This window comes from Schistocerca gregaria, chromosome 1 (assembly GCF_023897955.1).
Source record: "Schistocerca gregaria isolate iqSchGreg1 chromosome 1, iqSchGreg1.2, whole genome shotgun sequence".
NCBI lineage: Eukaryota > Metazoa > Arthropoda > Insecta > Orthoptera > Acrididae > Schistocerca > Schistocerca gregaria.
Genome location: NC_064920.1, coordinates 1,069,779,853 through 1,069,795,164, shown reverse-complemented (window position 1 = coordinate 1,069,795,164; position 15,312 = coordinate 1,069,779,853). Strand labels below are relative to the sequence as shown.

The window sequence follows — 15,312 nt, the reverse complement described above, 5'->3', positions numbered from 1 at the left end:
GCTTATTTTTGACCAATCTATCACTCCTTTATTGTCACGCAAAAGACGGATAGCACCATCTTCAAAAAATGGAGATGAACTCATTAACTTTGCAGTTATAATGCCTTTAGACATGATGAAGTCAACGCCAGGTGCTGAAAGAACTACTGTTCGTTGTTCCTGGCTGTTCCAGAACATGATTTCTCCATATTCTGTTCCATTTTTTTCATCTTCAGAATCTTCTGCCCAATCTACATCACAATATTTAACCATGTGGAGGCCATCTTCTTTCATGACATGCTCTTTCATGTCTTTGATCACTTTGAGATAATCCTAAATAATCTACACTGCTCATCATACCAGGATTATTACTGGATGGACTTATATAACAACAGCATATACACAAGATTCAGTCTGGTCACAGAACTGTGCATGTCTGATATTACAAACAGGTTCTCTATAAAGATGATTCTTCATTGCTCCTCTTCGGTCTTCTGTTTCAAAACCCAAACAATGGGCAAGGGGTTGATTTTTGCATTGTGGTACTGAGATAAAATTACAGTATTTCATCCTGTGCTTACCCAGAATTTGCTTCACATAATGAGCCCTCTCTCATAATGTCTTAGCAGGTTCCAATTTCCCCAGGATCCACAAATTCAAATTTTTCATCCAGATTCTCTTAAAAATTGTTCTTCTGTTAGGAATCATTAAAAAAGTCTGTGTAAACTGCAATGTGGACATTTTCTTTGTTCAATTTCCATTATAAACACAAGGATCTGCACTTGATCTCTTGAAATTCAGAGTTATCAGTAGTACGTCCAGCATAAGTCTCTAGCAACGGCCTCCTCGGCTCAAACCACAAATTACCTTTTTCAGTGTGTAGTATATCTTTAATTCTTTTAGTAATTAAACTGAATTCCATAATTTTCCCAAGAGCATGCAGCTCTACTGTATGGTTAAAAGATGATGCATCCTATTGGCTACAATATTCCAGAGGTAAAATATTTCCCAAATTGTATCTCCACGTGGGGACTACTCAGGAAGTCACTATCAGCAAAAGCAAAACTGGCATTCTACAGGTTGGAGCATGGACTCTTGGATCCCTTAGACAGGCAGGTAGGCTAGAAAATTTAAAAAATAAAATGGATAATGTAACGTCTCTTAGCAAAACACATATTACATGTGGTTAAAAAAAAGGAGAAAAGAATAATTGAACTGGATGATTGTAATTGTATGGACAACGATTGTGTGAAATTTATGTAATAAAGAAAAAGGAGTATGTGTCATGTTTCGTTCTTGTCTAGAATTATGTACTGATTTTTCAAAATAATATCTGTGTCGGTGAGTACTGAATTTGCCACAGACGATACATATTAAATATCAAACAAAGATAAGAATATGTGACCACTATAAATAGTAATCACCGAACATTAATTTCTGTCATCTTCTTGTAGTTACGTGAGTAGGAAGAGCCTGTGACGTTATATTGTATGCTTGCGTAGCATTCTTTTGTCAAGATTTGGAAAGGTGTGTAATGACTTAATCTGTTTAAATGTTTTGAATAGGGTTACTTAGTGAAAACTTGCATTATGATTTGTAATAAGCTTGCCTGACATTTTATCCCATCCCTTTAAAACATTTTCAGTTATTTAAATATTATTCGTGGTGCAGAGCTGCACTACAAATGAACGAGCCACTGCCGCGGCGCATTCAAACAGCATTAAATGAAACCAATCATACCGCAAAGAAGCGGGCAGGTCATAGTAAATTAAAATTATTTCTTTCAGCTTCCAGAATTGCAGAGCAGAGCAGCAGATTTTATGTGTTTTACTGGTTGACCCGGGCTGCTGATAATATAGTATTAACAGTGCAAAAAGATAATTTAACTTCATAACATAAAAGAAATCTTGCTGTGCGTAGTTCTGGTCTGGCAAATCTTATAGTAAAAACATCTTTTTCTGTGATAATAGTCTCATGTTCTTGTGTTAGTCGTGGTACTTATTGGTGTTTTACTGTTAACAAAAATCCACTGCAAAAGTTTGATGTTGAACAAACATTGCATACAGTAATATCAGTACTGATAACGAAATAATTTTCAGTAACCTTCTCAATAACTGTAAAGTCAGGAAGATATGTTGGACTTTATGGCAAGTTACAGTAACGAATCATGATAGAAGGTTGTATACGTGGAAGAACCCTGGAGATACTAAAAGGTATCACATAGATTATATAATGGTAAGACAGAGATTTAGGAACCAGGTTTTAAGTTGTAAGACATTTCCAGGGGCAGATGTGGACTCTGACCACAATCTATTGGTTATGACCTGTAGATTAAAACTGAAGAAACTGCAAAAATGTGAGAAATTAAGGAGATGGGACCTGGATAAACTGAAAGAACCAGAGGTTGTACAGAGTTTCAGAGAGAGCATAAGGGAACAATTGACAGGAATAGGGGAAAGAAATACAGTAGAAGAAGAATGGGTAGCTCTGAGGGATGAAGTAGTGAAGGCAGCAGAGGATAAAGTAGGTACAAAGACGAGGGCTGCTAGAAATCCTTGGGTAACAGAAGAAATATTGAATTTAATTGATGAAAGGAGAAAATATAAAAATGCAGTAAATGAAGCAGGCAAAAAGGAATACAAACGTCTCAAAAATGAGATCGACAGGAAGTGCAAAATGGCTAAACAGGGATGGCTAGAGGACAAATGTAAGGATGTAGAAGCTTATCTCACTAGGGGTAAGATAGATACTGCCTACAGGAAAATTAAAGAGACCTTTGGAGAGAAGAGAACCACGTGTATGAATATCAAGAGCTCAGATGGCAGCCCAGTTCTAAGCAAAGAAGGGAAGGCAGAAAGGTGGAAGGAGTATATAGAAGGTTTATACAAGGGCGATGTACTTGAGGACAATATTATAGAAATAGAAGAGGATGTAGATGAAGACGAAATGTGAGATACGATACTGCGTGAAGAGTTTGACAGAGCACTGAAAGACCTGAGTCGAAACAAGGCCCCCGGAGTAGACAACATTCCATTAGAACTACTGACGGCCTTGGGACAACCAGTCCTGACAAAACTCTACCAGCTGGTGAGCAAGATGTATGAGACAGGCGAAATACCCTCAGACTTCAAGAAGAATATAATAATTCCAATCCCAAAGAAAGCAGGTGCTAACAGATGTGAAAATTACCGAACTATCAGTTTAATAAGCCACGGCTGCAAAATACTAACGCGAATTCTTTACAGACGAATGGAAAAACTGGTAGATGCAGACCTCGGGGAAGATCAGTTTGGATTCCGTCGAAATGTTGGAACACGTGAGGCAATACTGACCTTACGACTTATCTTAGAAGAAAGATTAAGAAAAGGCAAACCTACGTTTCTAGCATTTGTAGACTTAGAGAAAGCTTTTGACAATGTTGATTGGAATACTCTTTTTCAAATTCTAAAGGTGGCAGGGGTAAAATACAGGGAGCGAAATGCTATTTATAATTTGTACAGAAACCAGATGGCAGTCATAAGAGTCAAGGGGCATGAAAGGGAAGCAGTGGTTGGGAAAGGAGTGAGACAGGGTTGTAGCCTCTCCCCGATGTTATTCAATCTGTATATTGAACAAGCAGTAAAGGAAACAAAAGAAAAATTTGGAGTAGGTATTAAAATTCATGGAGAAGAAGTAAAAACTTTGAGGATATAAAATGTAGACTGGCAATGGCAAGGAAAGCGTTTCTGAAGAAGAGAAATTTGTTAACATCGAATATAGATTTATGTATCAGGAAGTCGTTTCTGAAAGTATTTGTTTGGAGTGTAGCCATGTATGGAAGTGAAACATGGACGATAACTAGTTTGGACAAGAAGAGAATAGAAGCTTTCGAAATGTGGTGCTACAGAAGAATACTGAAGATAAGGTGGATAGAGCACGTAACTAATGAGGAGGTATTGAATAGGATTGGGGAGAAGAGAAGTTTGTGGCACAACTTGACTAGAAGAAGGGATCGGTTGGTAGGACATGTTTTGAGGCATCAAGGGATCACAAATTTAGCATTGGAGGGCAGCGTGGAGGGTAAAAATCGTAGAGGGAGACCGAGAGATGAGTACACTAAGCAGATTCAGAAGGATGTAGGTTGCAGTAGGTACTGGGAGATGAAGCAGCTTGCACAGGATAGAGGAGCATGGAGAGCTGCATCAATCCAGTCTCAGGACTGAAGACAACAACAACAACAACAGTAACGAAAAAATGTTCCTTTAATAGAAAGCCAGATCCAGAACAATAAGAACATAATCTATTTTGTTTTGTTGAAAATTAATGATCCAAAGAAAGTCACAGCACAACATCACTAAAAGGTATTTAGGGGCTCTTTTCGTAGCAACATATTTTATTTCATATATTAGTTGCTACGCAAGTAATAATAAAACAAAGCAAATAGTAGAAAGCCAGCGAAAATAAGTTGAAGTTAATAAGACTTATGGTCTGGTGTGTACATGGTTACAAATACAAAATCTGACAGGGGTAATGCTGGGGTAGGTCTAATGATGAATAACAAAGCAGGAATATGGGTAAACTCCTATGAACAGCAAAGTCAATGCATTATTGTAGCCAAGTCAGACATGAAGCCAACACCCACAACAGAAGTACAAGTTTATATGCCGATTATATCCCCAGATTATGAAGAAATAGAGAGAATGTATGATCAGGTAAAAGAAATTATTCAGATAGTTAAGAGGGAGGAAGATTTATTTGTGCTGGGGAAACGGAATTCAATAGGAAGAGATAGACAGATAGTAGAAGTATATGGACGGAGTGCTTGAAATGAAGGAGGAAGGCACCTAATAGAATTTTACACATCACTAACACTTGGTTCAAGGGTCATTAAATAATACTGCATTTAAGGAAGAGCCTGGAGGGGTGGGGAGCTTTCAGATTGATTATATAATGCTACGGTAGAGATTTCAGAACCAGATTTTACACTGTAGGACATTGCCAGGAGCAGACGTGGACTCTGACCACAATTTACTTGTTATGAACTACAGATTAAAACTGAAGAAATTGCAAAAAGATATGAAATTAAGGAGATGGGACCCTGGTAAACTGACAGAACCAGAGATTACTGAGAGTTTCAAAAGGAACAGTAGGCAACATTTGACTGAAATAGGGGAAAGGACTAAAGCAGAAGAGGAATGGGTAATTTTTAGAGCTGAAACTGTGAAGGTAGCAGAGGTTTACAAACATAAAGAGAGCAGGCCTAGTAGAAAGCCTCATATATTACAGGATTTAAATGATGAAAGGGAAAAATAAAAAAATGCAGCAAAAGAAGCAGGCTAGAGGAAAGATACAAAACTATAGAAACATTTATAACTTGGAGAAAGATAGATAGCACCTATAGCAAAATTACAGATTCATTTGGAAAAAAGAGATGCAGCTGTATGAATATCAACAGCTCAGATAGAAAACCAGCACAAAGCAAAGAAGGGAAAACTGAAAAGCGGAAGGAATATATAGACAGCCTACACAAGGGAAATGAACTAGAGGGCAATTTTATAGAAAGGGAAGAAGAAGTAGATAAAGATGAGATGGGAGGAATGTACTACAAGAATAATTTAATAGAACACTGAAGGATGGATGGAGGGCTAACCATGATAAAACTTTTCTACCTGGGGTGCAAAATTTATAGACAAAATACCCTCACAGACTTCAAGAGGAATGTAATAATTCCAACTCCAAATAAGTCAGATGCTGACAGGTATGAATATTACCGAACTATCAGTTTAATGTGTCATGGTCACAAAATACTAACATGATTCTTTACAGAAAAGGAAAAAAACACATAGAAGCCAATCTCAAGGAAGATAAATCTGGATTCCGGAGAAATATAGGAACACGCAAGGCAATACTGACTCTACAGCTTCTCTTTGAAGATAGGTTAAGGAAAGGCAAGCCTAATTTTCTAGCTTTGGACAATGCTGACTGGAATCGTTGGTTGTTTGGTTGGTTCATTTGGGGGAGGGGACCAAAAACTGATTGGAATACTCTCTTTGTAATTCTAAAGGTGGCAGGGGTAAAACACACAGGGAGAGAAAGGCTGTTTACAACCTAACAGTAACCAGATGGCAGTCATGAGCGTTGAAGGGCATGAAAGGAAACCAGTGGTTGAGGGTAGAGAATGGAGTGAGACAGCTGTAGCCTATTTCTAATTCTAATGTTATTCAATCTGTACACTGAGCAAGCAGTACAGGAAATCAAAGAAAAATTTCGAGACGAAATTAATGTTCAAGGAGATGAAATAAAAACTATGAGATTTGCCAATGACATTGTAATTCTGTAAGAGGTATCAAAAAACTTGCAAGAGCATTTGAATGGAATGGACAGTGTCTTGAAAGGAGTATATAAGACGAACCTCAATAAATGCAAAACAGGGGTAATCAGGCATTGCAATGGAATTAAATTAGGAAATGAGACATTACAAGTAATAGATGAACTCTGCTATGTGGCCAGGAATCATCAATTTAGTGTTGGATGGAATTGTGGTGGGTAATAATTATGGAGGGCACCCACGAAATGAATACAGCAACAAGATTCAAATGAATGTAGATTGCAGAAGTTGCTTACATAGGACATAGGAGCATGCAGAGAAGCATCAAATCAGTCTTTGGACTGCAGACCACAACTACAACAATTTTCATCAACAAAGTAACCATAAAGAATTGTAGTAATTACATGCTAACAATCAATATCTTATAGCAAGTCCAAACAATCTGAGTAAATTATACATTATCATTGGTGCATTGGTTTCATCAGATGCTACACCTTTCTTTCAAACACTTTCTTTGTTGATAAGATTCACTTTACACTTTATAGCATATAACATGTCTTTGAAATCTTTCTTGGTTTTTTGAAAAATCAATCTGGCATTGATTGTGACCCTTCTTTCATATGCTGTTTTCTCCATTTGACACCAATTACTCATGTATTGCTTGAAGCCATGTGTCAGAATCTCCCAACTGTAAAGCTTCATCCAGCATCAATGAATCAAAGGCAGACAAATAACTAGAATAAAAAATTTAAAAAAATAGAACCTACTCATCCCTTTTGATAGATCTTCACAGTGACTAAATTAGCTGAGGTGACTCAACATTTTTACTATCTGAATTCTTCTAAGTTGAAAATTCCTCGCAGATTAAAACTGTGTGCTGAACTGAGACTTGAACTTGATGATGACGATGATGATGAGTATTTTAGGTGAGCGGCAAGCAACATCAGTGCCCTGACAAAACGTCAGCATGCCAATCTCATGGGTGGGGACAAAGGCTATTTATAATGTATTAAAATCTGTCTCTCTTCCCTACCAATTTAGGGATAAGGCCCGACACTTCACACAACGTTACCACTCTTGTAACACTGGAATCAATATTGGTGAGGATGGTGGGCAGATCTCCATCAAGATTGAGGGCTGCCCTGATATCTGTATATAAGGCACAAATCACCAAAATATGCTGAACTGAAAGTGGGATGCCACAAACCTCACCTCCCAGTGCAGGAGGAAGCCACATGTTAAAGGGCTATGTCCTATGTGCAGCCTGGTAAGCAGAACCTCCTTCCAGCGGTGAGGCTGACATGAAGCCTGCCATGCCTGTGTGGTCAATTTGAGTGACTACAGTCTGTTTTCTGTCATCTTAAACAATTCAGTCTCCCACTGATGCATGATGCGTCTGTCAGACAATGAGATCACAGCATGAATGGGATGGGGCACTGACAGACGCCACCATCATGACATGCTTCCTTGGCTGCTTTGTCAGCCATGTCGTTTCTCTGTATCCCAATGTGGACAGGTACCCAGCAAAAGATCACCCCTTGCCACAGTGTTGGAACCACTCTAAGGAGCCACGGATGAGCTGAATCAACTAGTGTACTGGATATATCTGGTGAAGTGCTTGTAGTGCACTAAGCGAGTCGGAACAGACAAGAAACCTTAAACAGTGATGTCTGAAACCTCTCCAGTGTCACCATAATGCTGTATAGCTCCGCATCATAATTTGTAAACTGTTCCGGAAGACAAACTGTCAGGAAAAACAGCAGAACAACCGAGGACATTCTCTTGCTGCGATCCATCTGTATAAACAATGATAAAACTGTGGTACGTACCTAAAATGGAAGAAAACAAAGTTGTAGACACGAAATCTGAAGTATGCGTTTTCTTGTATCACATCAAGATTAAAATCACTTTGAGCTCTGAAGAGATCAAGGTGGCAACATGTTCCATTCCTGGCTGTGTATTCAGAGGTCTGACAGATCTGGATCTTTTAGACAGACAGCAGCACTTATCCCGAATGGCTTGATCGCATGGAGCCGATTCCTTGCCTTTCATGGGCAAGTGCTCTAAGAACTAAGCTACCCAAGCATGATTCATGACCTATTCTCAAAGCCTAATTTCTAACCGTACCTAATCTCCTACCTTCCAAATTTCACAACAGTTCTCCTGTAAAACTTGCAGGTCTTGCTCCCCTTGAAGAAAGAATACTGTGGAGACAAGGCTTAGCCACAGCCAGAATAAGTTTTTCACTCTACAATGCAGCGTGCGCTGATATGAAACTACCTGGCAGATCGAAACTGTGTGCCGAACTAAGACTCGAACTCAGAACCTTTGCCACTGCTCTATTGATTGAGCTACCCAAGCCTGACTCTATAATTTTACAATCTTTATGTCTTTTACTATTTATATTCTATGTTTAACACTTTTAATATTTCAACACACTAATTCAGTTTTAGTTATTTTACTTCCACTTTTATAATATACTATTTTATCCCTTTTAAAATTTTAGACATCCATTGGTCTACATTTTTTAAATATTTTAATGAAACTTTTTTTCACATAATTGATTTTTTCCAATATTAGTAAAAGATCCTCTTTAATTTAAACTACAGTTTAAATGCAGAACTTGCAGCAACATAATTAGAGGTAAAAAAAGGTAACACTTATGTCTGACTGCTACGAGGATGGAACACTACCAATTAAATTTATACAACAATTACCATAGCTAAGAAAGGAAATGGTGATGATTGCTCAAATTATAGAGTATTAGCATTACTAATACATGCTTCAAAACTTCTAGTCAGTACTGTTAAGAAAATATTAAAAGTTAAACAACCCAACATCTAGGATGAGACCAATTTCGATTTACGAAATGAAAAGGAACCAAGCAAGCTTTAATGGCACTATGAAGAACTGAGATGAACAATAAAACTTATGCCACACTCATTGACCTCAAGAAGGCTTTTGAGTAAGTGGACTGGAAGGTACTGTTTGGAAAACTGTATAAAACTGGAATAGGCTGGAGAGAGAAAAGACTGATTCTCAATCTCTATACAAAAACAAGAGTACATACATAGATGTCCATAGAACTAGAAGGAGACTAGGATAAGAAGACTACCCTCTCTCTCCATATTGATTTAACTTATTTTAGAATACATAATACAGAAAATGAAAAGCAGTACCACAGTGATCAAAATTAATCGTAAATAAATACAATTCCTTCAATTTGCTGATGATATAATAGTCTTAGAAGATTCTGAAAACAACTTCACCTATGTGTTAGAAATTTTGTGTGATGTCTTGGATATCCACAAATTGAAAATAAACACAAATAACACTAAAATAATGGTAACAGGTACATCAGACAGACAAGTAAGAGCAATCACTAATATAGGAAATAAAATGCTAATACAAGTAAATGAATTCTGCTATTTGGGAAGTAAAATAGCAGATGACAGGAGAAGTATAATGGATATTAAGGGGAGTTAGATTGGAATTTTTTTTCATATTTTTATCCCATTATAAGATTTGCAATTTTCCAAATAAAATGATATATATATATATATATATATATATATATATATATATATATATATATATATATATATATATATATATATATTTCTGTTTTATTTACATCATTATATATATACATTAAAAACAAAGATTCCAAGACTTACCAAGCGGGAAAGCGCCGGCAGACAGGCACATGAACAAAACACACAAACACACACACAGAATTACGACCTTTCGTATATATATATATATATATATATATATATATATATATATATATATATATATATATATATATATTTCTGTTTTATTTACATCATTATATATATACATTAAAAACAAAGATTCCAAGACTTACCAAGCGGGAAAGCGCCGGCAGACAGGCACATGAACAAAACACACAAACACACACACAGAATTACGACCTTTCGTATATATATATATATATATATATATATATATATATATATATATATATATATATTTCTGTTTTATTTACATCATTATATATATACATTAAAAACAAAGATTCCAAGACTTACCAAGCGGGAAAGCGCCGGCAGACAGGCACATGAACAAAACACACAAACACACACACAGAATTACGACCTTTCGCAACTGGCAGTTGCTTCGTCAGGAAAGAGGGAAGGAGAGGGAAAAATGAAAGGATGTGGGTTTTAAGGGAGAGGGTAAGGAGTCATTCCAATCCCGGGAGCGGAAAGACTTCCCTTAGGGAAAAAAAAAGGACAGGTGTACACTCGCACACACACACACACATATCCATCCGCACATTGCCTTTAAATATGTCTGCTTGTGTCTGTGTATGTGCGGATGGATATGTGTGTGTGTGTGTGCGAGTGTACACCTGTCCTTTTTTTTTCCCCTAAGGGAAGTCTTTCCGCTCCCGGGATTGGAATGACTCCTTACCCTCTCCCTTAAAACCCACATCCTTTCATTTTTCCCTCTCCTTCCCTCTTTCCTGACGAAGCAACTGCCAGTTGCGAAAGGTCGTAATTCTGTGTGTGTGTTTGTGTGTTTTGTTCATGTGCCTGTCTGCCGGCGCTTTCCCGCTTGGTAAGTCTTGGAATCTTTGTTTTTAATATATTTTTCCCATGTGGAAGTTTCTTTCTGTTTTATTTACATCGTCATTATATATATACATATATATATGATGTAAATAAAATAGAAAGAAACTTCCACATGGGAAAAATATATTAAAAACAAAGATTCCAAGACTTACCAAGCGGGAAAGCGCCGGTATATAGGCACAATAAATAAAACACACAAACACACACACAGAATTTCTAGCTTTCGCAACCGACGGTTGCTTCTTCAGGAAAGAGGGAAGGAGAGGGAAAGACGAAAGGATGTGGGTTTTAAGGGAGAGGGTAAGGAGTCATTCCAATCCTGGGAGCGGAAAGACTTACCTTAGGGGGGAAAAAAGGACAGGTGTACACTCGCACGCACACACATATCCATCCGCACATACAAAGGTGTGTGTGTGCGAGTGTACACCTGTCCTTTTTTTCCCCCTAAGGTAAGTCTTTCCGCTCCCGGGATTGGAATGACTCCTTACCCTCTCCCTAAAACCCACATCCTTTCATCTTTCCTTCTCCTTCCCTCTTTCCTGAGGAAGCAACCGCCAGTTGCGAAAGCTCAAAATTTTGTGTGTGTGTTTCTGTGTTTTTTTATTGTACCTATCTACTGGTCCCGCTTGGTAAGTCTTGGAATCTTTGTTTTTAATATATTTTTCCCATGTGGAAGTTTCTTTCTATAATATATATATATATATATATATATATATATATATATATATATATATATATATATATATATTATAAACTCACATGGGAAGTATTTTATTTTTTTAATGTTAACATTTTTACATGGATTACTTCAACATCTAATGAAATTGGTAGTTTTTTTATATAGAAGGCTGTGGACTGCTGTGTTATAAAGGTTAACGTGTTGGTCATGCCCAGAAGAGGATGGGCGCCAGGTTGAGGAAGTTGAAAAAAAATGTTTGAGAGACAAGAAACTTTCTGATGGTAAAACCATAAGAGGCAGGCTGACAGACAAAATGATTGATGAAATTCAGCTGTATTATGGAATAGCTATTAGAAATAACACTGAGGATTTGTTGGAAAGCAGTCAGTATGGGCTACCTTCTTCCACAGACTGTAAACTGATGAAAAACCAGTACACCATCTTTGCCCTTCTGGACCTGATTCATGGTGCAATTACCACAATGTCCAGTACTCAAACAATCATACAGCCATAAGCATTCCATCCCTGCAGCAGTCATGGATATCATAAAACATATTTACAGAGACCTGGCAAATCGTGTGTTACTGAAGAAGTATCTGCATGATCAGACTCAAAAACCCAGTGAGTCGTTCAATAATCTTATATGCAATCGCTTACCAAAAAATGTTTTTGTTGGAATGAAGACACTAAAGTGGGAGGTCAGTGATGCTGTTATTGCTTTTAATGATTGAAACATTGGTAGGGTGAAAGTGGTACAGCATATGGGAATTAATCCTGGAGCAGACTGCATCAGAGAACTTGAACGGATGGACAAGGTTCACATTGATCAAGTAGAGTATGTAGCACACTAAGGAGTCCAGAAAGAAGAAAAGAAGAAAAAACTTGGAAAAAGATCAAGAGGATGATATACATTCTGGTGAAGAGTGCTTCTGAGTGACTAAAAATTAAAAAAATAAGCAGATATTGAGTCACAGTCTTTTGAAAGTTTTGTAGCCATTTTTGAAAATTTACATTTTCTGTTGCATTTATCCCTAAATCTTTCTGTTGCATCTTCCACTAAATCTCAGAAACCACTTCAAATAGAGTATGCAAATTTTCAGGGAGTAATAATGTACATATCCTGAGTCTACTGAACTACAAGAAGAACATAATGTTATGTATAATTAAAATTATTTAGGATAACATACAAAAAAGTAGACAAAATTTTAACCGGGTAATTAAAAAATTGTATTTCCGAAAGCAGCGGCTGAAATGCAATTATTGTAGTTCAGTAGACTCAGAACATAGAGTTTAATGTCCTGTAAAGATTTCATGTCAATGGCTACAGTGGTTCCTGAAATGAAGGGAAGCCAAGTCACTAAATTTAACGTTGTTGGGATAGGGTGTTCCAACTCCCCTTAAAATGAAAACGACTATGACTAAAAGAAGCCTTCAGTAAGCAAGAGTAGCCCTCATTTAACAATGCACAACCACCTTCATAAAGAAATAAGGAATAGATTCAACAATACCTTTCCTTGGAGAATTTTAAACTATAAGATTGACTATGGGGGAAACAAGAAAAGAGAAAAATCGGAAGCAACAGTTATGCAGATGTGGAGAATCAGATAAAAGTGCACTTATGGTGATGGTCGCTTTTCTGCTGCACTGCAGTTGACTGCTATTTGTGTGGCAAATGATGGACAATTACCACAGTAAATGATGTTTCCGCTGCATTGCAGCTGAATGCTATTTGTGTGGCAAATGGTGGGCAATGACTACAATAAATAACAACTCTGATGATTAGACAAGATGGCGGCAGCAATGAGAATACAGCATCGATAAACATCAGCATGAAATTACATGGAGGCACAATCAAATATATTGTGCAGAACATTGTCATATAAAACAGAATATTCTGCAAAATTTTAACTGTACTCAGGTTCGGGCATAACCAAAACCTTGGAAACTGGGACTTTTTGAAAATATGCCACAAAGATTTTGAAATGATCACTGAGCTACAGTACAGAGCAGTCCATCACCAAAGCCAGTTTTCCTCTACCGGTAGTCACATTTGTTGGCTTCGTCAACTCACATACAAACTATAACATTGGAATATGAAACAATTTTCCAAAAAATCCTGTCATATTCCAAGAAACATACAATACAAGAAATACATACAAAAACCAATAACCAACTTTTAATCCATAATAGCCAGATCAATAATCATCAGCCCCCCCCCCCCCCCCATGGTACATAATGAATTTGTATCTTCTGCCAAAACAAGTCATCAGATCAGCAATTCTGACTGGCTACTGTATACTACCACCCTGATTAACTAAGACCAATGGAAACAAACTGCCAACAGCAGCACACAGAAGGAAACCCACTGACACTTTGACTGGAGAAGAGACAGAAAAAAACTATGGATTAAAAGAAAATCTAATTAACAAACACTAAAATATATTAATGAGAAGTGAACTTTGATTAACATAACACAAAGAAGAAAGACTAAAGTAACTGAACACGTAATTTGATATAACAACTTCATAAAAAACCATCTTAGAAAGAAAAATTATGGGAAAAAAATAAAGAGGGAGGCAAGGAACATTTATATTATATCAGGTGGATAAACTGCTGCAACTACAGCCAAATGGTAAAGATGGTGAGGGAGAGAGAAGAATGGCTTCATCAACAAGGCTTGCTGTTAGTGTATGATGATGATGATAAGATTGCTCCTCAACTGCCAGATGAATAGGAGAATTAACTTAGCTTGAGAGGTACACAGACGGATGGAAAGGATGTCTGGTCCGCTTACCTTTTAAACATGTTAAATAGGGTTGCTGACAGCTTCGTTGCTGACAGCTTCTTTATTAAGTGACACCTTTCACTGACCTTTTAGGTAGTGGTTCCACTGCCTCAGGTGTAAATGCCCCAGCCTCAGGAGTCAAACATTAGCATCACATGGAAAAAGTCAAACAGGATAGTACCACAAGGGATTGAAGTGCACTCCTGATTTTGAGTCAAATGAGCTTACCACTGCATCACCTCATTTTATGACAGAATTCTTATTTTCTAGGTTTGGATGAACACAGCAACCTTCAATAATAAAATAAAACTTTTATTTTAGTTATAGTTCTCAGAAGAAGTATGTACATACAAATTCTCTTCTAGCCAAGAAATAACACCCTATGAAACAGGGACACACTGGTAGATCATAAGTGAAGTGTTGGAAACTGGAATAGGGTCGATGTTGCAATTTTCTTCATGGCAGAGGACACTGAATACTGGAGCAACAACACAATTAAATGACAACGTAAAAATATGGAGGTAATATCGCCAGGCATGACTTAAACATGTACTGTTCATTTCTATGTCTGTAGCTATACTCCAATACTTATAAGCAGGAAATTCAGCACCAAGTAAGGTTATGGGAATGCCTCAAGGCAGTCAAATTGTAGAATGTCTTTTTCTTTTTCCTTAATTTTTTAAATCTTTTTTTATATTGCTTACAAAGAATATAATGAAAAGCTATAACCTTAATTAAACTTCCTGGCAGATTAAAACTGTGTGGTTCACCAGAAATCAAACACAGATCTTTTGCCTTACACTGACAATGTTATTGACTGAGCTATCCATGCATGATCCGGCTCTCACAACTTCCATTCCTCCAGTACCTCTCTCCTAACCCCACCCCCCAATCCAAAAACAACTTCAATGTTTCAAAACATTGCATTTCACTATCCTTGTTAATATTGTGATAAAATCCT

The 15,312-nt window shown here is 37.1% G+C and overlaps 1 protein-coding gene across 1 annotated transcript in view; it reads right to left on the bottom strand.

The window, feature by feature from the left end:
• Positions 1 to 15,312, bottom strand: part of LOC126281586 (dynactin subunit 5) — a 46,000-nt gene that overhangs the window by 12,672 nt on the left and 18,016 nt on the right. The gene's annotated exons all lie outside the window — the stretch shown is intronic.